The sequence below is a fragment of the Triticum aestivum genome, chromosome 1B (genome assembly GCF_018294505.1).
Source record: "Triticum aestivum cultivar Chinese Spring chromosome 1B, IWGSC CS RefSeq v2.1, whole genome shotgun sequence".
Classification (NCBI taxonomy): Eukaryota; Viridiplantae; Streptophyta; class Magnoliopsida; order Poales; family Poaceae; genus Triticum; species Triticum aestivum.
In genome coordinates, this window is record NC_057795.1 from 626,220,604 (window position 1) to 626,245,412 (window position 24,809).

Genomic DNA, 24,809 nt, shown 5'->3' on the forward strand with positions numbered 1-24,809 from the left:
ATTACATTATTTGCCTCTCGTTTTCCTCTCCCCCACTTCACCTTGCCGTTTTATTTGCCCTCTCTTTCCCAATCTCCTCCTATCTTTTCCGTTTGCTTTTTTCCTTTGCCTTCCTGCTTGCTCTTGTGTTAGTTTGTCTTTTTGTTTCAATGGCTCTACCTAGATTTGGTGACCTTCACCTTAAAAGGCTAGAGGAGATCGAAAGCAATGTTAGAAATTTTATGGTTTTACAATTTGTGCACAATAATTTCTTTAGAAACGAACTTAAGGAACAAAAAAGTTTTATGAGCTTTATGAATAAAGAACTCGATGATATGTTTAAAGGATTTGATGGTGTAAGGGCTCAAATTGCTCGTCTTGAAAAGATGACCGCTAAAATTTCGGATATGCAAGCTACCTTAGTCAATAAGATGGCTGCTAAACTAAACCCCTATGAAAATCAAGATGAAGATCTAAAAGTTATTGATGTGTCCCCTATTAAATCCTTGTTTTGCAATATGAATCTTGATGAATCTGAAGATTATCTTCCTTTACCTAGAAGGTGTTCTAAGAATTCGGAGTTTCTAGATCTTGATGATGAAATTGATGAAAGTGGGATTGAAATAAATAAAAACCGTGATGTTGCTAAACCCACTATTTTGGATCTCAAGGAATTTAATTATGAAAATTGCTCTTTGATTGGTTGTATTTCCTTGTTGCAATCCGTGCTAGATTCTCCTCATGCTTATAGTCAAAATAAGGCCTTTACCGAACATATTGTTGATGCTTTGATGCAATCTTATGAAGAAAAACTTGAGTTGAAAGTTTCTATCCCTAGAAAACTCTATGATGAGTGGGAACCTACTACTAAAATTAAAATTAAAGATTTTGAGTTTTATGCTTTGTGTGATTTGGGTGCTAGTGTCTCTACTATCCCCAAAACTTTGTGTGATTTGCTAGATTTCCATGATTTTGAAGATTGCTCTCTAAATTTGCATCTTGCGGATTCCACTATTAAAAAGCCTATGGGAAGAATTAATGATGTTCTTATTGTTGCCAATGGGAATTATGTGCCCATAGATTTTATAGTTCTTGATATAGATTGCAATCCTTCATGCCCTATTATTCTTGGTAGACCTTTCCTTAGAACAATTGGTGCGATTATTGAGATGAAGGAAGGGAATATTAGATTCCAATTTCCCTTGAGAAAGGGTATGGAACATTTCCCTAGAAAGAAAATAAAATTACCATATGAATCTATCATGAGAGCCACTTATGGATTGCCTACCAAAGATGGCAATACCTAGATCTATCTTCGCTTTTATGCCTAGCTAGGGGCGTTAAACGATAGCGCTTGTTGGGAGGCAACCCAATTTTATTTTGTGTTCTTTGTTTTTGTTCCTGTTTAGTGCTAAATTTTGTTTCTACTTTCTGTTTAGATGTGGTTTTATGTTTTAATTAGTGTTTGTGCCAAGTAGAACCTATAGGATAAGCTATGATGATAGTTGATTTGATTCTGCTGAAAAACAGAAACTTTGCGCTCACGAGAAAAAAATTCAATAAATCACAGGAACGTGCTTTTGCATTGATTATTTTTTCTGCTGATCAATAAACAAATTTTCCCGTACGTCCTATTTTGTTAGAATTTTTTAGAGTTCCATAAGTTTGCGTTAGTTACATATTACTACAGACTGTTCTGTTTTTGACAGATTCTATTTTTCGTGTGTTGTTTGCTTATTTTGATGAATCTATGGCTAGTAAATTAATTTATAAACCATATAGAAGTTGGAATACAGTAGGTTTAACACCAATATAAATAAAGAATGAGTTCATTACAGTACCTTGAAGTAGTCTTTTGTTTTCTTTCTCTAACGGAGCTCACGAGATTTCTGTTGAGTTTTGTGTTGTGAAGTTTTCAAGTTTTGGGTGAATTCTTTTGATGGATTATGGAACAAGGAGTGGCAAGAGCCTAAACTTGGGGATGCTCCTGGCACCCCCAATATAATCCAAGGACACCAAAAAGTCAAAGCTTGGGGATGCCCCGGAAGGCATCCCCTCTTTCGTCCACTTCCATCGGTAATTTACTTGGAGCTATATTTTTATTCACCAACATGATATGTGTTTTGCTTGGAGCGTCTTGCATTATTTGTGTCTTTTAGTTTAACACAATTATCCTTGCTGTACACACCTTTTTAGAGAGCCATACATGCATTGGAATTTGTTATAATACTCTATGTGCTTCACTTATATCTTTTGAGCTTGATAGTTTTGCTCAATGTGCTTCACTTATATCTTTTGAGCTTGATAGTTTTGCTCAATGTGCTTCACTTATATCTTTTGAGCATGATAATTTTTGCTCTAGTACTTCACTTAGATCTTTTAGAGCATGGTGGTGGATTTGTTTTAAAGAAACTATTTGATCTCTCATGCTTCACTTAGATTATTTTGAGAGTCGTTAATAGCATGGTAATTTGCTTAATGTTAATATACTTGGTGTTCAAGATATGTGAAACTTTCTTTTGAGTGAATTGAATACTAAGATAAGTTTGATGCTTGATAATTGTTTTAAGATATGGAGGTGATAATATCAAAGTCGTGCTAGTTGGGTGATTATGAATTTGAGAAATGCTTGTGTTGAAGTTTGCAAGTCCCGTAACATGCACGTATGGTTAAAGTTGTGTAACAAATTTGAAACATGAAGTGTACCTGGCTTGTGCATCCTTATGAGTGGCGGTCGGGGACGAGCGATGGTCTTTTCCTACCAATCTATCCCCCTAGGAGCATGCGCGTAGTACTTGATTTTTGATGACTTCTAAATTTTTGCAATAAGTATATGAGTTCTTTTGACTAATGTTGAGTCCATGGATTATACGCACTCTCACCTTTCCACCTTTGCTAGCCTCTTCGGTACCGTGCATTGCCCTTTATCACCTTGAGAGTTGGCGCAAACTTCGCCGGTGCATCCAAACCCCGTGATACGATATGCTCTATCACACATAAACCTCCTTATATCTTCCTCAAAACAGCCACCATACCTACCTATTATGGCATTTCCATAGCCATTCCGAGATATATTGCCATGCAACTTCCATCATCATCATCATGACATACATTACTTTTTTCATATTGCCATTGCATGATCATGTAGTTGACATCGTATTTGTGGCAAAGCCACCATGCATTACTTTTCATACATGTCACTCTTGATTCATTGCACTATCCCGGTACACCGCCGGAGGCATTCATATAGAGTCATATCTTGTTGTAAGTTTCGAGTTGTAATCCTTGTGTTGTAATCAATAGAAGTGTGATGATTATCATTATTAGAGCATTGCCCAAAAAAACAGAAAGGCCAAAAAGAAAAAAAGAAAGGCCCAAAAAAGGAAAATAAAAAGGGCAATGCTACTATCTCTTTTTCCACACTTGTGCTTCAAAGTAGCACCTTGTTCTTCATGTAGTGAGTCTCATATATTGTGCTTCAAAGTAGCACCTTGTTCTTCATGTAGTGAGTCTCATATATTGTGCTTCAAAGTAGCACCTTGTTCTTCATGTAGTGAGTCTCATGAGTTGTCCTTTTTATACTAGTGGGAATTTTTTCATTATAGAACTTGGCTTGTATATTCCTACGATGGGCTTCCTCAAATGCCCTAGGTCTTCGTGAGCAAGCAAGTTGGATGCACACCCACTAGTTTTCTTTTGTTGAGTATTCGTAGCTCTAGTGCATCCGTTGCATGGCAATCCCTACTCCTCATGTTGACATCAATTGATGGGCATCTCCATAGCCCGTTGATTAGCCTCGTCAACATGAGACTTTCTCCTTTTTTGTCTTCTCCACACAATCCCCATCATCATATTCTATTCCACCCATAGTGCTATATCCATGGCTCACGCTCATGTATTGCGTGAAAGTTGAAAAGGTTTGAGATTATTTAAGTATGAAATAATTGCTTGTCTTGTCATCGGGGGTATAGAAGTTGGGAGAATATTTGTGTGACGAAAATGAAACATAGCCTAACTATATGATTTTGTAGGGATGAACTTTATTTTGCCATGTTATTTTGAGAAGACATGATTGCTTTGATTAGTATGCTTGAAATATTATTATTTTTGTGTCAATACGAACTTTTGTCTTGAATCTTTCGGATCTGAATATTCATATCACAATTAAGAAGATTTACATTGAAATTATGCCAAAGTATCACTCCGCATCAAAAATTCTTTTTTATCATTTACCTACTCGAGGACGAGCATGAATTAAGCTTGGGGATGCTTGATACGTCTCCAACGTATCTATAATTTTTGATTACTCCATGCTACTTTGTCTACTCTTTTGGACTATATTGGGCTTTATTTTCCACTTTCATATTACTTTTGGGACTAACCTATTAACCGGAGGCCTAGCCCAGAATTGTTGTTTTTTTGCCTTATTTAGTATTTCGAAGAAACAGAATATCAAACGGAGTCCAAACGGAATGAAACCTTCGGGATCGTGATTTTCCAACCGAACGTGATCCAGGAGACTTGGACCCTACTCCAAGAAGTGCCAGAGGCGGTCACGAGGGTGGAGGGCGCGCCCCCTACCTCGTGGGCCCCTCGGAGCTCCACCGACGTACTCCTTCCTCCTATATATACCTACGTATCCCCGAACGATCAGAACAGGAGCCAAAAACCTAATTCCACCGCCACAACCTTCTGTATCCGCGAGATCCCATCTTGGGGCCTGTTCCGGAGCTCCGCCAGAGAGGGCATCCACCATGGAGGGCTTCTACATCATCCTCATAGCCTCTCCGATGAAGTGTGAGTAGTTTACTTCAGACCTTCGGGTCCATAGTTATTAGCTAGATGGCTTCTTCTCTCTTTTTGGATCTCAATATAATGTTCTCCCCCTCTCTCGTGGAGATCTATTCGATGTAATCTTCTTTTTGTGGTGTGTTTGTTGAGACCGATGAATTGTGGGTTTATGATCCAGTATTATCTATGGAAAATATTTGATTCTTCTCTGAATTCTTTTATGTATGATTGAGTTATCTTTGCAAGTCTCTTCGAATTATCTTTTTTGGTTTGGCCAACTAGATTGGTAGTTCTTGCAATGGGAGAAGTGCTTAGCTTTGGGTTCAATCTTGCGGTGTCCTTATCAGTGACAGAAAGAGTTGCAAGGCACGTATTGTATTATTGCCATCGAGGATAACAAGATGGTTTTTTTTTATCATATTGCATGAATTTATCCCTCTACATCATGTCATCTTGCTTATGGCGTTACTCTGTTTTTACTTAATACTCTAGATGCATGCTGGATAGCGGTCGATGAGTGGAGTAATAGTAGTAGATGCAGAATCGTTTTGATCTACTTGTTTTGGACGTGATGCCTATATACATGATCATCCCCTAGATATACTCATAACTATGCTCAATTTTGTCAATTGCTCAACAGTAATTTGTTCACCCACCGTAGAATACTTATGCTCTTGAGATAAGCCACTAGTGAAACCTATGGCCCCCGGGTCTATTCTCATCATATCAATCTCTATCACTTTATTTACTTGCTTTGTTTTACTTTGCCTTTTACTTTTTACTTTGCATCTATCTATCAAAAATACCAAAAATATTATCTCTATCAGATCTCACTCCCGTAAGTGACCGTGAAGGGATTGACAACCCCTAAGTGTTGGTTGCGAGTTGCTATCGTTTTGTGTAGGTACGAGGGACTTGTGCATGGTCTCCTACTGGATTGATACCTTGGTTCTCAAAAACTAAGGGAAATACTTATGCTACTTTACTGCATCATCCTCTCCTCTTCGGGGAAATCCAACGCAGTGCTCAAGAGGTAGCAGAGATTGCCCCAACCTTTTTTGTAAAGGTTCGGTCGCCGCCTTCAAGGGCACCAATAGTGGAATCACGCCACGCATTGTGTGAGGGCGTGAGGAGATTACGGTGGTCCTAGTGGCTTCTTGGGGAGCATTGTGCCTCCACACCGCTCTAACGGAGACGTACTTCCCCTTAAAAGGAAGGAACTTCGGTAACACATCCTCGTCTCCATCGGCTCCACTCTTGGTTATTTCGTGCCTTTACTTTTGCAAGCTTATTTGTGTTGTATCCATTGCTTGCTTATGTGCTAGTTGTCATTGCATCATATAGGTTGCTCACATAGTTGCATATCTAGACAACCTATTTTGTTGCGAAGTTTAAATTGGTAAAGAAAAGCTTAAAATTATTAGTTGCCTATTCACCCCCCCTAGTTAACCATATCGATCCTTTCAAATGGGTTGGCTGAGCTTCGAGGACCTCCATGTAAGAGGAGCGGCGCCGAAATTGACGAGCTATTGAGAAACTGGGAACAATGCCCCGCGTTAGGAAAGATCAAAAAGGCGCCGGAGTCGATGATGAAGGTATGGAAAACGAGGTCTGTTTTCTGGGACTTGGAGTATTGGCCCAATCACGACACGCCTCATTGCCTTGATCAAATGCATATCACGAAGAATGTCCTCCAAAGCTTGCTTGGCACACTGATGAACATGCCGGAGAAGACCAAGGATGGGCCAAAGGCAAGGAAAGACTTGGAAGATTTGAAGATCAGGAAAGATCTCCACCATAAAAAGTTGATGGAGGAGACGGAGGAGGGGGAAAGGGGCAGAAAAGTCAACAAGAAGGAGGAGAATTATTGCTCCCCTTCTTGCTTCACCTTAAGTGCGAAGGAGATCGATCAATTCATCAAGTGCCTTATGGGAATCAAAGTCAGTTCCGGTTACTGTGGGAAGATAAGCAGATTCCTAGACCCCCAAGAAGAAAAGGTTCAGCGGGATGAAGTCTCATGACTGTCACGTGATGATGACGCAGATACTCCTAGTTGCCATTAGAGGGATAATGGACAAGCACGTCCGTGACACACTTACTGGTCTCTGCAACTTCTTCGACGTTATCTCTCGAAAGTCCATAAGTGTGAAGCAGCTCCGAAGGCTACAGGAAGAGATATTTGTCATACTATGTGAGCTTGAGATGTACTTCCCGCCCGCGTTCTTTGACGTCATGGTGCATCTGTGTGTCCACATTGTGGACGACATCATCAACCTTGGGTCGACATTCCTTCACAGCATGATGCCGTTTGAGAGGATGAATGGGGTCATCAAAGGATTCGTTCGTAACAAGTCCCGTCCCGAAGGGAGCATCCTCCAGGGGTATCTGACGCATGAGTGCGTCTCCTTTTGCGACAATTATATAAGCGTCGGAGACCCTGTTGTTGGTTTGCCCGTCAAGAAGCACGATGGGAAACTCGAAGGAGATGGTCACAACAACGACCGGAGGGAAGTGCACATGGACTAATCGTATCGACGGAACGACTTTGACAGGGCTAACTTAGTGGTGCTACAACACCTAGATGTGGTAGATGATTATGTGGCATGGCACAAAGGAAGCATCGCAAAGAAGTACCGTGATAAGGGGATGCTCAAGACGGACGACGATGTACAGTGTGAACTTGTCCAAGTGATCATGAAGTAAGTCCTCGAACCAACGGGGATGTTCTACCATGGGCCAATCACGCGGGTTGATGTACGAGCACTGCTAGTCGCTCAGCGTCTAGAGTGAAGCATTTCACGAAGCTCGGGTGCTTCCTCCCTGACTATGAAGATTGGAATGCTGACATGGAGGAATGATTGTCAATGACAATCTGATGTAACTAAACCATGGTCCTGAACTAGCGTGCCTTGTCACTATTGTCTTTCTATGGCAAAACTTTGAAATTATGCACGGCGGAACTATGTGATGTAACTAAACCGTGGTCCTGAACTAGCATAGATCGCTCTAGTTAACTAGTTTAGGTATTAGGAACTTCATCATTTATGTTTACTATTGGTTGCTTTTTTGCTAATCATGCCTCTTTGTTTTCTTAAGTACATTATGTTGCATATTATCGTTCAATTCATCAACTCACGATGCAGGTACATAGATCAGAGATGGCGAAGGACTACTACGCTGTGTGCATTCGGAGGGTTCCAGGAGTCTACGACCACTGGCCAGCCGCTCAGGCTCAGGTGCACAAGTACCCGGGTGCTAGCCTCAAAGGGTTCGACACCAGAGCCGAAGCGGAAAGTAGTTACTTGAGGTGGACACTCCAGCATGAGCAGGTGCGGGACCACCGGTACTACATAGTCGCGCTCTTGCTCATGTTGATCGCTCTTCTCTTCTACATCATGGTTTAGATAGAGATGATGAAACTTGTGTGTGTGCCATGACCATGCAGTTGCACTTATTCGAGACATGACATGATCGCACTTGTGTATCGCTATTTTCGAGATGTGATGATATTTGTGTTGAATGATGATGATGATGATGATGATGGTATGACGAGACTACTGTATGTCTATGATATGTGAGAATAATGTATGTTTAGTATGACGTGATGAAACTATTGTATAGAGCCTCTATAAATATATCACAAATACGTAGAGGGTGCAAATCTGCGAAAGCAGGAATATTAGCAGTAGCGCTGGAAAATACTTACCAGTAACGCTGGCTTAGCAGCAGCGCGTCATCTGAACAAGCGCTATAGATAGTTATCAGTAGCGCTGGTCCGGGAAGCGCTACTGCTAACAATACTTACCAGTAGCGCTGCCCATACCAGCGCTACTACTAGGGTTTAGCTGTAGCGCGATAGCAGTAGTGCTGGACCGAACGCTACTGCTATGCATAATTCAAGCGCTATTATTAGGGTTCTCCCTAGTAGTGGGAGTGGGCAAGCTCGAGAATTTGCAGAATGCAGTAGTCTTTGAGAGTGCGACACCCTTGGCTTATGGTGTAATTGCGAGGGTGGAATGCGAGGCTCAAGCATGGAAGACATCAGGTCCGTTGTAGGGCGACATTACGCCCTTCCTCGGGTCTTTGGCTAGGTGGGTGGCCGACGGGTAGTTAGTCCTAGGTAGGTTTTTAGTAGACACACATCGCATGTAACCGTATGCGAGACATTCGTGTATGGAGCTCTTTTTTCCCTCTCATTCTTTAATATATGATACACACACTCGTGTTTATCCTAATAAAAACTTTTAAGAGATCGGTTAGAAATGCCCTAACTCATGGGCCATGTGGTCTTATCTGACATGCCGGCTAGCTGGGCGGGCAAAAAACCAGCAACAGAGATCTATTCAAAATTTAGCAGGAGAAAGCAATTTAGAAGAAGAGGGATGTTCCATTCTTCCCTCCACCGATCCTCAAAATGCTTGGACCTCTGCACAGAGGAATAAGAAAGACTGAGGAAAGAGCAACAGAACGAAAGAAATATTCTGTTCAAAAGAAAAAGAACAGCATGCAAAGGAAAAGAAGTGTTGGCATGACATATACTCTTAGCATAAAATGAAAATGTAAGTATAATGACCAACGCACCGGTACCAACAGTACCGCTACACCACAAAATGTAAGTACCTCATACCAAGCAGTGTCAACTCTGTTGCCAGGTGGCGATCCAACCTGTGGTTGGATGGTTAGAGGGACTGTGGTATCTCCAGCCCATCAGGGTTCAAGTCCTGATGCTCGCATTTATTCCTGTATTATTTCAGGCATTCAGTGGAGGAGACGTTCCCGTCGACGACGAGGTGCCTACGGTGACTTCGTAATTTTCAAGATGATATACTGGCCCAGTCTTTCGGAGGTGCTCATAGGGATAGGGTATGCGTGTGTGCATTCGTAGAGGTGACTGTATGCGCATGTATATGAGCGCTTGCGTTTGTACCGTGTTCAAAAAACTTTGTCACCAAGTGTAAGAAGACACAATGCATATGCTGCCGGGATGCCCCTTTGCCAGGGAGGTCTGGTATCCTGCGCCTGCATTGCCTCACACCCGATGGCTCTATATCCTTAGCAGACTGGTGGCCGACGACGGTCGCTACGACGCCGAGGTGCCGGTGTAGCCGTGTAGGGGCCTCAACACATTGATCGTTGCAACCTTCAGGTTCATGTTCATCTGGCTCGAGCGTAACAATAGGTTTTTTTTTACCACAAAGCCACCTTGCCAGGCATCGTTGTTTCTCATACAAAGGCAGAGCTAGCGCTGTGGGTTTCGGGCCTTTCGGCTAGAGTTGTGGGCAGGCACCCGTTTCAAGTGCGCTAATTTTGTTCTCCGAGTGGTTTTGCATTTTGTACGGTCGTTCGGCCAACACCTTGTAATGACATACATGGCTGTAATCCCTCTATCTTAATAGAAAAGACATGCAGCGCTCATGCATGTTTTTGAAAAAACAAAAAAAAACATTTAAAATTTCTGCAGGAAAACGGTTTCACAAAGAGAAGAAAACATCCTAATATGAATGGCCGCAGTGTATTTCTTCTACCACCGCAGCATAACGAGGGCAAAAAACTGCCGACACCTCTAACCGTAATTTCCATGGGACGTGAAAAAAAGGGAGTTGGCATGGGTGGGCCGCCTAGTTAAGCTGGGCAATGGGCTACGGCCGGGGGCGTAAACCCCACAGCGCAATGTGCCCGTCCAGGCTTTTTGGCCCGGAAATGGCCTCCGCTCATGCTCCAAAAGTGAAGAAGCTACCTGGCCCAACCACTACACCATTTTGCCTAATGTGTGACTACCCATATCAGTTACAACATCTTCCGTTTCCAAGTTTTCAGTGCCTTTTTCTTATAGTATACAAAATCGGATTCTGGATTGCTCTTCATTTCGTTCAATTTATCCCCTTGCTTTTCAACGTATATATATTAACCCGCCTTGTTTACCTATTTCTTCTACAATTCACATGACTCATTGAAACCAACTTTCTCCTTCCTACATTTTATCTCTACAGCAGTTATCATGTATAATGATTTCTTTTTGGTCGCTACTCTCCTAACCGACGAGTCGGAGAGGATACGAATGTCCATTCACCCTACCACCCATCTTCCTTCTAGCTTCCTTGATCAACAACGAGTAAAGATCCCGGAAAAGATCCAAGGGAGTACAATACACTTTATATTCACGTCTTGAATAATGAGGGGGGTAAAGAAGAAAGTCCGATTTCTCTCTCCTTTGTGGATATGCCCTTATTCAGCTCTTGAAAGAAAGAGAGATAGAAAGAGAGAATGATCAAACTCAACTAGACGACAGTTCCTCTTGTTCAAACCTCTCTTGCCGAGTCTTCTCCTCATAGCGAGTTTCGCTCTCGCTTCGCGTGTCCTAAACATAAAAAAAAGAAAGAATTGATTGTGAAAGACAAGTGTTTCATTCCCCTCCCTAATCGTTGAAATTCGAACTGTCCGCTAGCTCCTCCTTTGTTTGGATTATAGCCCTTCCTTGGGGATTTACTATCCAAAGTAAATCTTTCCAGTTTCAAATGCTACTATTTCTTCGTGGGCAGAAAGTCCAAAATCTTCTTTTTCCGGTACTCCTTACTCTTTTCTCCCGTCGTCCTACTTTCACTTCTACGTACCTTCTATCCATAACGAGTTCCAGGATTGGTGAATCGATGTGGGAATAGATAAAACGATTGTTGAGTACACAGTATAACCATGTAGCTCATCCAGAAGATCATCAATGACCGGTATCGGGTATTTCTTTTTTACGGTTTGCGCATTGAGTTGCCTATAATCCATAGGCGCCACGAACCTTCTTTCTTCTTGTAAAGAAGAGCCGGTGAGGCATGAACTAGGTTGTAGAGTACCATTCTAGAGTAACTCCTTGATTATGGATTCAATTTCATCCGGTGGTGTGAATACCTATAAGGCCTTTGATTCACTGGTTGACTATCGTGAGGTGAATCCGATGGTCACATGGTCTTTTAGGAGGGAGGGTAGTGGATTCTAAGAACCCATCAGAGAAAGAGGACCAAACCTTCTTGAGTCCTCTTCTACATCTTGAGTACTTCCCACTCCAATGGATCTAGTTTTTAGAATAGCTTTGATCCGGCCATGTAGAGCACTCATAGAGGTCCGGCTTCACGTCAGTAATCTACCACACCCATGCTAGAATTCAGTAGAGTCCCCACTCGCCAACCGCGATGTCTTGGTTGAGAGGCCCCACCTACCCATCTTCCCACAGTTTCACTGAGGTAGTACCATCCCCAATTCGCCACTTCTTGTGTTGATGTACTAAGAAATTGGTTGAGGCAATCGACTTCAATCAAAGGAAGCACTTGTGCACATCAACTTAAGATATCCCCTCCGTTCTACACCAGATTATGCACTCACCTCTGGTATAATATAGGAAAGGAAGACGCCCTTTTAGTGCACGCCAAAGCAGCTTTGCCTAGAAGGCTTCGAAATACACTACTAGGTCCCTCATTCTCAGTCGGCCTTCACAAAGCGGTTTGCACACCTTGGACCAGCTGGACAGATGTTCCGGCCTTTCTCCTATTAAATGCATCTGCCACCTTATTTTCCATTTTACCCCTAATATTCCGCCTTTGAAAGTCAAAACTCACACTTGCTCATCTTAGCATGTAGCTGATTCCGCAGAAAAAGTGTTAGCTGCAAGTGCTGTTGATGCTCCTTCAGTGTTTTACTGTCAAGAAGTATATCATAAAACCAACACAAATCTTCTGGGCTTGAACACATCATTCATGAGTGCTTGAAACGTTGCAGGAGCATTTGTAAGCCCGCATCACATTGAATTCATAGTTACAGGGTTCTGAATGAAGTTTTGGGCTTGTCTTCCTCTCTCATCCTGATCTGATGATAGCCAGATCTTAAGTCAATCTTGCTGTAATATTTAGCACCACTCATCCAATAGGGCATCTATGTGCCGGAATTGGGTATTTCTTCTTTACTGTACTGGCATTCAGCTGCCTGGTTTCAATGCACATCCTCACATCCTCCATGTCCCATCCTTCTTCTTCACTAACAGCATAGGTGAAGCAAAGGGGCTAGTAGAGGATTGTATCAGTGAATTCTTCAGCAATTCCTCAATTCTCAGTCTCAGCCTTTTGCAGATGTGAGTATCCGTATGGCTTCAGATGTTTGGGCTCAGTACCTTCGGGGGTCTATAGTGATCATGGATTCTTTTTTTTTGTAAGGACTTAGGTTCTTGAAACACCTACTCTTAAGAGTTCAGTAGGGTTGAAATTGGATCAGAGATCAGAGATGTTAGGTTTACTGAGTTGACCATGCACCATTGAGCCATCATGCAGAACTAAGCTTGTTCTGATTTAGTAGCAATCAGCTCTTCTCCTTCCACCTGGTACAGCTTTCCTCCTCCCCTCTTGATTCCTTCCAGCACCACTTAAACACTGCGGAAAGGGTTTTGACCAGCTAGTCAGATTGCCCCATTACGGGTGTGTTACACCAGAAAGTTCCTCAATCCTGTGCCTGTTCCCGAGCGAGTCAGTCCCATTTCGATGACGAACGACACGATGTGTGCCTCCATAGAGCTTCCCATTTGACATTTCTCCATCGCGAGAGATTCTCTCCAGCCACAGGTTCCCCAGTGGTACGTCCGGGGTCGGTTCAATCAGTGCGCTATCAGTCCAGTACCATTAGCTCTCCAAGGGCCGCAATCCATTCTTTCCGGGCAAGCCAGTTCAGTTCCTTTCTGGTAGCAAGAGATCCCATATCAGATTAAGTAAAGGGATTACCTAGCTAGCGCATATCGAAGAGTTGGAGACTTCCTGCCACTATAGAAAAAGCCGTTGATGGATCAATTTCTGTAGGTGGGTCTCAACTCGGAACGAGACATTCGGATTTGCCGATGAAGAGTACTGCCTTGGAGGGCTAGGGGTTGTAGGGGAAGAACCAACATTTTGTAGGTAGCAAAACATCTCACTCAGTAACTAAATTAGAGTTCGATCTTTTACGTTTGTGTTGTCTTTTTGCATTTTTGTTTCGATCCGACATCAGATCTGAGTTATTGTTCACTGACTATATCTTAGACCATTGCGATCTCTTTCTTTCACTTGGTTTTTCTTCCTTCCCTTCGATACTCCTTAACTCGGAGATACTCCTTCGGTACTACTTGGCTACTACTTGAACAGATGGGTTTAGTCCCTTCCTTCGGGCAACATTTTCTCCGGGTACCACCGGCTTACCACCGGGTTGAAAGAAATCCCTTACTATTAGGACATAGTGTTCGGTACGACTTAAGGCTACTGGATTGACTTTCTTTAATGTTGCATCTGCTTTCAACTATTTCATAGCCTCCCGTCCCGAGCAAACGTCGAGAGCAGGGTGTTGAGCCAAAAAGTAAAATCCATAGAGTTGGGGACTAAAGAGACTCTTTTTTTACAGCCAACCATGAAGAGAGGAGAGTCTCAGAGTAGATTCGGTAATGTTGAGTCGATCTAGTATGGAAAATTCCTCGCTGTGCGCTCGCCTTTTGCCTGCTTCTGCTTCATCTGCAGATCGGATTCCTTCCCCAGAGTTCTTACTTATAGGCTTTATAGCCAAGCAATAGAATAGCTGCTTCTTCTAAAGCGGATTAGAGTGTGACGACCAAAGCTACGGATCGGCCTCTACCGCTTTCCCTACTGTTCTGGTTGTACTAGGGCTTTGGCTGAGCGACCACCTTCTTCCAGTATTCTTAGCTTACTGTTTGCTTCCTGCCTGATCGGTGCTGACTGACTGTTCTTGCTTGTCTTGGGCCTGCTCTAGTTTTGGTGCTGCTAACTAAGGATCGAATTTCGTGACTTGATGAAGAGGAAGCCGAGTATCTTTGGTCTTGAAGAGTCAGGCCAATCCAACCGCTTGCTCCTGCCCAACTCAGTCTCAGTCGTACCATAATGCGCCTGGACTCAACACTTTTCTTGCTCCAAGACCACCCTCTAGCCCTCATGTAAAATAGATGACAGAATTGTAAACAATCATAGAATGATTTAAGCTGAGGAACATAGAGGTCTCTCCCACAATTTTTGTCATATACCTCTGGAATAGTGTTGAAATCACACGCCACTAAGCTGTTTTTTAAACCAAGTGGTTTATCTTAGTGTGCTAGCCGCTGCTTCATTTCGTATAGCGATAACGCTTTCTCTTTCTTAGCGCTCCACCCCGCGGAGAACTCTGGTTGCGCTTTGGTTGGCTTTATCTTTTTTTTCGATTTTCTCTGACTTGACTCAGCTTGACCTACTTGACTCAGCGGTTAGAGTATCGCTTTCATACGGCAAGAGTCATTGGTTCAAATCCAATAGTAGGTAAAGCCGGCCGAAACCCCCGCTTTTGCCAGCATGACATCAAGCACAGACTGGCATCAAGGAGTAGAATGACCAAAGCATCGGTTGCTTCCACTTGTTTGTTGCCTTCTTCTACCGACAGACAAGGTACCCCCCTCTTTTTCTCTTGCGAACCTACATTGAGCTTGGGACAACCCGCGACTAGCATAGGATATTTCAAAAGCGCCAGGATCCATCCTTCTTACGAACCAAGAGCACTGGAGAAGCGAAGGGGCTCGTGCTGCGACGAATAATGCCATTGTTCATCATCTCACAGATTTGCTTCTCAATCTCTGTTTTCTGGTGGGGTGCATATCTATATGGCCGGACATTGACTGGCACTGCACCTGGCACCAACGGAATTTGGTGGTCACAGGCACGACGAGGGGGTAATTCCTTTGGCTCCCGGAACAAAGCATCAAACTCCTGTAGCAGTTCTTGAACAGCTGGAGCTGTCTGCTCTGCAGGATCAGCATCCAGAGTAATTGCTTGCAGATCATGCTCCTGGTGAATCTGACGCACTTGCACACACTGGCTAACAGCACCCCGTTTCAGCAATCCTTGCAGCTTACGGACAGAGATTGGACGGCAGGAAGGATTATCTTGAATGCCATTGAGAGTGATGCAGCGCCCTTTGTGCGTGAATTTCATACGACGATGACGCCAATGTACCCACATCGGGCTATGGTCTTCGAACCGCTCTTGCCCTCCCTTTTCACTTCCATAGTGGTCTTCTTTGTCCGGCCCACTCATTTCACTCTCAAGCTCTGTGAGAAGAGAGAATCCGATTCAAGATGTTTCGAATTCAGCCTTTCCTTCATGTTCGTGCTTTAAGTCAGTTCGTACTTTTCAGTATCTAAGAGAATGACTGAACTCGCGTTGAAAGCTACTAAACAACGGCTGACAAAGACTCATAAGAGGGAGAGCGGTAGCAAAAATGAGATCTTTCGTCTAGACAGAAGAGAGATCCTTTCCTTCCTTTCTATAGGAAATGACTGATGTTGCTAAGTCACCTTCCGCTGCTCTTGCGTCATCCCTTTTCCAATTCTTTTTGTATGGCTCGGTTGCATCCGAGTGATCGATCCCTAGTCACTGATTACATGCATGAGTTCTTTGATTCACTACTGACTAACCTCGGCAAAGAACCCAAGGGATTTGCAAATTCTTGAATCGATAGACTTTCGTACAACGGCAAACAAACATACGCGATAGAGGGTTTTACGCTACTTCATAGTCAGCAGCAAGAGTGGATGGTATAACTCTAGCCAGCAGGCGGGAGGGAACGAAGCTCTTTCCTGATCTTGAGCTAGAATCCCTGACGTTGGTTGATTTAGCTATGGTGTAGCTTAGGGTCTTAAAGCTATGCAGCTGGGTTGATCCCTATCGATGGAATGGAGCTTATCAACTCATGAATAGCATGGATCGCCTTCTACTATACCGGGCTAAGGTGCAACAATGGAAGCATACCATGGATAATCCAGAGATACATCCTACCTATGCCGAGAGCACAAAGATCAAGCTAAGTAAACAGGTCTAGTTAAAGCCCACTGGAGTAAGGAAAATACAATAGGTTGCTTTTTTCCCCACCATACCTGGCAATGATTGGTATCCCTTGATATGTTAACACAAACTAACCAGTTGTCCCTTCCCCTAGAGGGGTTTCCTATATGGATTCGTTCCCCTGAGCATCTTCCATGAATTGACGTATATGAGCGTAGTTATCAGGTACGCCGGGAGCTGGATTCTATCCCCGGGGATAGTGATTGATGGCATAGAGTTTTGATAGAAAACTCGTATCAAAATCATACCAAAAGAAAGTCTCGATTCGAGGAACGGAATACAGGTCCATGATAGAACACAGACCGGTAAGAGAAAGGAAAGTAAGCATAGTCTTCATTGAACCGGAAGAACAATTAGCTTTTCCGTCAACAAAGTAACGCTGTGCAAACTCATCTGATCCCTGTTTGGGACTTCTTCTTCATGTCACGAGCCGGAATCGAACCGGCGCTTTCCAGATGCATGGTCCGGATAGATACCTATCAGATCGCGACTTTGATTTCTCAGTTCAAGAGGAGACCTCCCTACATCTGCGGGCTGGCGGTCCTGCCGACCAGCCGACACAAAATCCAATTCGAGTTTGAAATACGGAGCCAGAAAGAGTTTTTCAATTCAATACGGAGCCTGAAAGAGTTTATAAATACAATACGGAGCCTTAAAGAGTTTATAAATACAATACGGAGCCTGAAAGAGTTTTTCAATTCAATACGGAGCCTGAAATAATTCAATTAAAGATCAAATGGCGCAAAAGAGTTTGCTTAGAAGGGAAAATACCAAAACCGCATATAAAAAGACATAAAAAAATGAACATACATAGGTACCATAGGCAAAAGCGGCTGGCTGCTAAAATAATTCAAATGCATTTGATAAAACATTTGCATTTGATAAAACATTTGCATTTGGTAAAACATCTGCATTTGAGAGAAGTGAAAGTAATCCATATTTGCATTTGCGGCGACTAAATCCAGAATCTGAGAATAAGGGTTTGGATTAGGGGGAGGAGGGGAATTTATTGATTCCTCCACCTCCATGTAGTTCGAACTCACACTTTCTACACTAAAAGCCGGCCCATTGACCGAGTTTGAGTATGACGACGAAGGGTTAAATTCCACAATCATTCCGTCCATGGAATCAGGGATAAAAAAAGGATCCATCGTGACCCCCCATCTTTTTAAGCTCTGCTCCCAAACTAAAGAGAAAGGAAAGGAGACTGATCTTGACGTCGGTGTCGGTTTTTCCAACGAAACGAATAAGTTTTGGATTGAGATTTCACATAAGCATTGCACAATGATCCGCATTAGGCGGGGAGCAGCAATGATACCGCTGGCCGGGAATAAGTACCTATCCCTCTACTACTGACGATGTTTTTCGTTCTATTGAAATCCTGCGTCGAGCCGATGTTTCATTGATCGATACCGGGCACATCCATCACATCAACTATTTCACTTTCCATACGCATTTATTGACGGACCGGTAAACTAGACCCGAAAAACTCCTATTTTTAAAACGAAAGACCCATCACAAAATTATGGCGCAACACTATGACGAGCGTTCTCACAGGCCGGCACCTCGATGCATCCGTCTCTAGAGTTGTACACCTTACATGTGCTTCACGCCACAATCTCTCACTTTCTGCTCCTCCATCTGTCTCCATCATATAATCGATCTCACCTCTCATGTCTGAGTGAAAAAACCATATTTGTTAGTATATATCAAGGCCGAGAGGACACGTTCCTCTCATGTCGAGATTAGTATTAGGGACCCTTAGTATTATTAACCGGTTACTATACGTACATGCAGTGAGACAATCAATCTATGCTCTCATTCACATTTCATTCTAGCACTGACGACTCCAGCCCTATCTATCCCTAGAAGCAAATGGACCCTAGAAGCAAATGGAGTAAGTCCGATGGAACACTCGGATTGGAAAAGATAATTATACTTATAGGCATGGATGAAAAAAAAGCTTGGAAACTAGTTCAAATCGAACTCAAAAGCAACTAGGCAATCCAACTTCCATTGAAGCAGCTTCCCTGGAACTAGCTGCCATTGTATCGGTTGGTGCCATTTCTTCTCTTGGAGGCAGGGCAATAGATTAAGATTAGGCGGTAAGCGAAGGAACTGTAGGGCTTAGGGCTGCGGGTGAGCGCAACTTCAATAGGTCAAGGGGAGGAAGAGAAGAAAAAGCAGCTATTTCACCTGGTGTCGTAATAACCACTGTTTTCGGGTTTGAAGGCATAAGCGCAGCAAAGATCTTCTTTCATTTAAGAAGAAGCCACCGTAAAGAAGAGGAAACAAGGCGTTTAAGGGACACCGACTCCCATTATTTTCTCCAGGCCTGCTTTGGCTAAATCGACGGAGGCTTAGCTTATTATGTTTTGGGCGTTTAGCTAGCTTAGAGAATAAAGAAATCTATCTCTAAAGGGGGAGCGGTACGACTATTTTAGGTTAGAGGAAGGTTGAAGAGAGAATAGCTAAAATAGCCAGTCGGGTAGGCAAGTGCGGGTGGCTGTGGTCAAAGTGAATATGTCTTGTTTCGGTTAGCGGTTTCGGCTCTCCGGCACCGAAGTAAACTCTTTCTATTGCGGGGCCTATGGAGTTTGGGGATGAGTGCTGACACTTTACTGTGCAACATTCCTGTTTCTTTCATTCCCCTTACTAGATCAAAGAGGGCATATGTGGGGTTTGAAGATGCCTGGACCTTACCACCTTATTCTAATAGCCCGCATCAATGCCTCTGCCCAGAACATAGGAGCCCCCTGGGTTCAAGATCTCATATCAATTTTCAACTACTGGGAAAGAATTGGGGTGCCGCAGGAAGAAATGGAATTCTCAATAAAAGTATAAACATGTCTTCCCCACTGCTGCATAGAATCTGAGCTGGGTGGAATTGAAGTTCGGTTTCGATCAAGACACCCCTGCCTACTTACCTTAAAAAACGACTAATAATCAACCGATCACAGAGGTCCTTTTCCAGCAACTTCAAATCAGAAAGCCCCGACTCCCATAAAGAATGCTTGCAGATCTTTCTTTTTATTACGATGACGATATGGACCTCATTACTGTCTCATTTTCTTATATTTATATAAGTTCTTTTTTTGGATTCGACATAACAAGAACAAAATCACGCTCTGTAGGATTTGAACCTACAACATTGGGTTTTGGAGTCACACGTTCTACCGAACTGAACTAAGAGCGCTTTCCGGGAGATAAAGCAGTAAAGAAAAGGATGATTTTTGTACCACATGCATATAGAAAAATGAAACTCTGAATTTTGCCCAATTTGAATCGATCTCAATTGATCCCTCATTACTGCCCATAGGAGAAGTAATAGGTAGGGATGACAGGATTTGAACCCCTGCCTTGTTTTCCACATCATAATTTATTCCTCCATCTATATACAACTTTCTTGTCATTTCTTCTTTTTGGTTTCATATAATAAATGATATACATCTGAACCCAACCTAAAGTATAAAGAATGAATATTTATCGGTAATGCTCAGGAAGAAAGAAGGGGTCATCTTTTTGATTTTTATTCCACCCTCATGTACCCTTCTTTGCATTTTTTCTAAAGCCTGTTCAACCTCATATCACCTAGAACAAGTCATGGACTTCTTCAATGAAAGAAAGTCTCATGGAAACGTTTTCAACGAAATAAGAACCATACAAAATAGATTTCTTGATCTTTTTATTTAGGAAAACGGATTTTTTCGCAGTTTTTTCTTTTATCCTAAAGATATGCAGAACGAGTGTATTATGAAATGTTCGTTGTCTAGCTTTGCATACATCGCTACTTAATCGTTTAGTGGTTAACGATGAAATTACTTCACCATAGAGAAAATATTATTGAAGTTTATATATATATATATATTATTGGTTGCTTTTGTTTATGTCCAATTGGAAAAGTTGATCTTCTAAATTCATATGTTTAGCCTAAAGTACATAACTTGTGTTCCTCCCTAGTTCTTGCAAAGCCACCTAATCAAGCCTCACCTCATTTGTAGTTATAACATGTTCATGTGAAAGCAAACTCCAAATAAAATTGGTTTACTATTAGTAACACATATACTTTTTTACCTTAGCTCTTTCTTTATTGTTCATTGAGCAGTTCAAATGCTTTGATTGCTTATCAGATAAGAGGTAAAAATATTCTTCATTCGTTTATTTTGTTAATTCCAAATTGCATTCAGATCCATTCTTTCTCATAACTTGAGAATATGTACAGCGTAGAACAGAAAAGAAGGCTGATTTGATGAGTTGTAGGGGCGGACCACTTCCACTGATTTCTTGCGGGAAGGTTCTATAAGGGAAGAAGAATCAGAGCTATGACCTGGTAACCTTGATTTCTTTTGGAACGTCATTACGAGAGTAACAAAGAAAGAATAACGTAGATAGGAAGGAGCGAGCCGAGCCCCAAGGATAATGAATTGGTATGCCGGGTGCTTACTTGAGCAAGAAGCCAAGTCATCGATAATCAAAGAAAGGTGTGAGTGAATGAGCCCAACTTTCCGATTCAAATATGACTCCTTTCCACTTTCAACAAATAGAGAAATCTCCGCTAGGCTAGCAGTGGGTAACCAACGTAGTGCCCCATTCGTTCCATGACATCCAATCAGTTCTCCTCGGATTCCAATCCAATCTCCCAATCAGTGAGAAATAGACGGTCGGATGAGATCTCGAACATTGTCCCTACCTACTGAGGAATCAAAAGTGTACGTAGAAAAATAGAGTGTTGGAAATGCATCGAGGAGAACTTACCTTGTGAGTCACTACTCCGGCACTGGGCAGGAATACTACTAGCGAGGCTTATAGGCAGCTAGTTCTTAAAGAAATCTGTCAGCTATAACCTAGCCTATTGAATCTGGTACGCCCGAAGCACGAAACTAGATAGGTAGCCCTACCTACGACTAGAAAAGTATCGTATTTTTTTCTTCCAGTAAATCTTCCACTCATTCCTTCCATTATGGAATATCATTTGGAGTGTATTTTCCCTCTCAAAAAAGGCTTCGCCCTCACTTCACTGAACTTATTGGAAATGCCTAGGACAGAGTTCATTCACTTGCCCAGCAGCCCTACTCCTCATAGTTGATCCGAATTTCTATCCCTGATTGACTCAATCAGGAAGAGGAAGACTTGATAAAAGATGAAAAGAAAGGATTGATTACCTTTTGAAGTCAAGAAAAGAAAGGAAAGGGCTATTTATGAGTTTATGTAGATGAAGTTTCAGATTCTTGGATGAGCGGAACATCTTTGAGACAAATCATCTCTACCCGGGTACATAGCTTCATCCAAACCATGGATCCACGAATTGTTGACTCGCTCTAGAAAAGAGCTTCGTAGTTGGGAGCTCTGAACCGATGATCGATATGGTTTCCTAGGATGAGAACTATGGTTTACTACTTGAAAGAAAGTTGTTTTATCTTTTTTTCACTTTTTGAGGTGTTTTGCCTAGTCTGAATTTCCCCTTCTTCTATTTGATCAAGATGGATAGCAAAAAAGCATGAATAGGCCTACTGGGATGGAAGGAGAGAAGGACTGAACAAGAAAAGGAAATACCTCTTTGTTTACCTTGGAATGAATTGCTCAACTACTTAGGTAACGAAACGAAACGTTCATCTACGATCTTTCTTAAAAAAAGATAGGACTGTACGGCAGTTCTCGTTAGTAGATTCACAGAACAGAAGAAGAAGTTCACTCTGACTTGCGCACTACAAAAAGGCAGCCAACAACTTCGGACGTACTCTGTCTTTCGAGCCTCTGTTTAGCTTCAAAAGATAAGGCGCTAGTGCAACGAACGCTGCTTTGGTGCGTCCCACCCCAACTAACTAGTGCTTGACTTGACTTTCCCCCGCACCCTATCCAATGAATAAGGAGAAGGCCGGCCTATCAATGACTGAGCCAGTCTGATCTCCTTTATACTGACCTCAAACAACGAGCGAAGTCGAGATGTTGATGAGAAAGGGGCTTTTCTCAAGGCCAAAGACTACTCTTTGAAGGCTACTATGCATCCTTACGAATACAAGAGTGGTTTTTTTTGTTTTGGGTATAGCAGGACTTGAACCTACGACCATTAGGTTAAAAGCCCAATGCTCTACCAACTGAGCTATACACCCGATTTTACAAGAAGGCTTGGTGCGGAAAAGAAAAGAGGGCGGCCTGGCCCCTTTTCTTCTTATCATATCACAAGGGCGCGGCTTTGTATGGTATAGTACTGTGGAGCAAGTTTGGGAGTCCTTTCCACTCATTGAGGATTCTATCTAAAAAAGAAGGTCAACGGGGGAGACTACTTTGAAGTCCGGGCTGAACAAACTACTTCTCCTGCTACCAAAACAGAGAAATAAGGAAATAAGATGGATCCGAGGTTAGCCTTTGGCGCTCAGAAGTGGATTCTCCTTCAAAGAGGGCTTTTCCCCTAAGAAAGGGACATGGTTGTACTGCATTTCTAGTCCTATAGTGGAAGAGCAGATAGGATCACACCTACACGTAAGTTCGTTCATTGGGTTAGTGGCCACCCGCACTCCAACCTATCTATATGGCAACAAAGCGAATGACAAGGCCAAAGTAGCTGACTCTTATCGCTAACTTGACTCGGTCTAAGGGCAAGCTTGAATACAACTCACAGAACGACTCCTCCAGGGGCCTTCAGGCACTCAAACAGATAGTGAGACAGACACCATCTATAGAACTTGAATGACAATACACCCATATATTCTAGCTAACAATCAGAAATTGTATCCAAATGGAGGGGACACTCTTCCTTCAGAAAGATGCCTTCGAAAGAAAAGCTCTTCCCCTCAATGACACAGCACATTTTCTCAAATGTTCCACGTTTCTCACCATATCCTCATAGGGCTGAAGCACAAGAAAGAGGATTACTTGGTTACCTTGCTTCCCTCGCCTAGGACAGTAGAAGGATCTGTGGCCGAAGGCGCCACAAACGAAGCGGGTCGCCTCTTTTCTGCAGATCTCCGCAAGATGACCCTTCTCCCCGCAACGATAGCACATAACGTTTTTCCCATGCTTGCGCGGTGAGGAGGACGAGGCCTTGAGAAGCTTTTCCACCATTTTTCCCCTTTGGCATTTGGATCCATGTTTTCTTTAACGATCTCCGTGATAGTAAAGGTTTTTTTGGTAGCCTTTGCTTTTGACGGCGATGAAAGAAAGAGAACCCCTCCTATCTTTTGATCGTGGTCAAAATCCTATCCAAGTCCCCTTTTTTCAGATCTTTCTCCTGGTTTTGATCATCACCGTTCACCTACTTGTTACGGAGATCCCGACCAATGCACAATCCAGATTTTTTTCGCTTTTTTTCTCCCATCCCATCTTGGACGGGCCCAGAAGCTTTTCTCATGTTTGAATGGAGGTCTTCCGCAAATGAATTTCCATATAGGAATTATATAATGTGCCTGCAGATATTGATTGAAAGCTTGTTTCAATTGAACGAGGATGTGAACGAGAAGGCAACAAAAGGGAGCTTGGAGCAAGAGGAGTCATTTAGTAGTTCACGAAAAAAGGCATAGTAGAGAAAGTCTGAGGAGCAGGAAAATTTGGTCACGTAGATCTTCTATTTCGCCGGAATTCGTTGATTGCTCCATACTCATTTACAATGGAAAAACTCCTGTTCATTGTAAGATCACTGAAGGTCATAAATTTGGAGAGTTTGCTTTTACACAGAGACGAAGACCCTATCGAACAAATAGAGGAAAGGGGAAAAAGTAAAGTCTAAGCGACATATGGATCAATAAGGAAATCCAATTTCGGTAATCCGAAACCCATATAGGTCTTTTCTTCATACTCGACCAGCCCTAGGTTGGGGATAATGAATTTTTCGAATCTTGTTGGGAAATGCTTCGCTCCGAGTCCGACTGGGACGGAATGGGGGACCCAGGCCCTTCAATGCCTCCCTCCGGATCCACTAACTCGGAAGAGCTATTCAAAGCTTTTCTGGCTGACTGTGAGGACGCCTCTGCATCCCGGGAGCAGACCACTCCCCCGGAAGCTATGGTCAGTCAAGAGCGGCATCTGAATCCCGCTCCAATGCCTGGAGTGGCAGCAGAAGCAGAACAGAACCCTCCTTCTTTTGATTGGGAGGGACGACCTCTCTCTCTTTGAGAGGAAATTTCTCTACAAAAGGCCCGCGCCTGTCACGCCCAGATTCTGGACACA

At 42.8% G+C, this 24,809-nt stretch overlaps 1 non-coding gene across 1 annotated transcript; it reads right to left on the reverse strand.

Moving 5' to 3' along the window:
* Window positions 1-22,683: 22,683 nt before the first annotated feature.
* On the reverse strand, window positions 22,684-22,756 carry TRNAK-UUU (transfer RNA lysine (anticodon UUU)). The gene has a single exon. It is a non-coding gene; the product is annotated as a tRNA-Lys (tRNA).
* Between the last annotated feature and the right edge of the window lie 2,053 nt (window positions 22,757-24,809).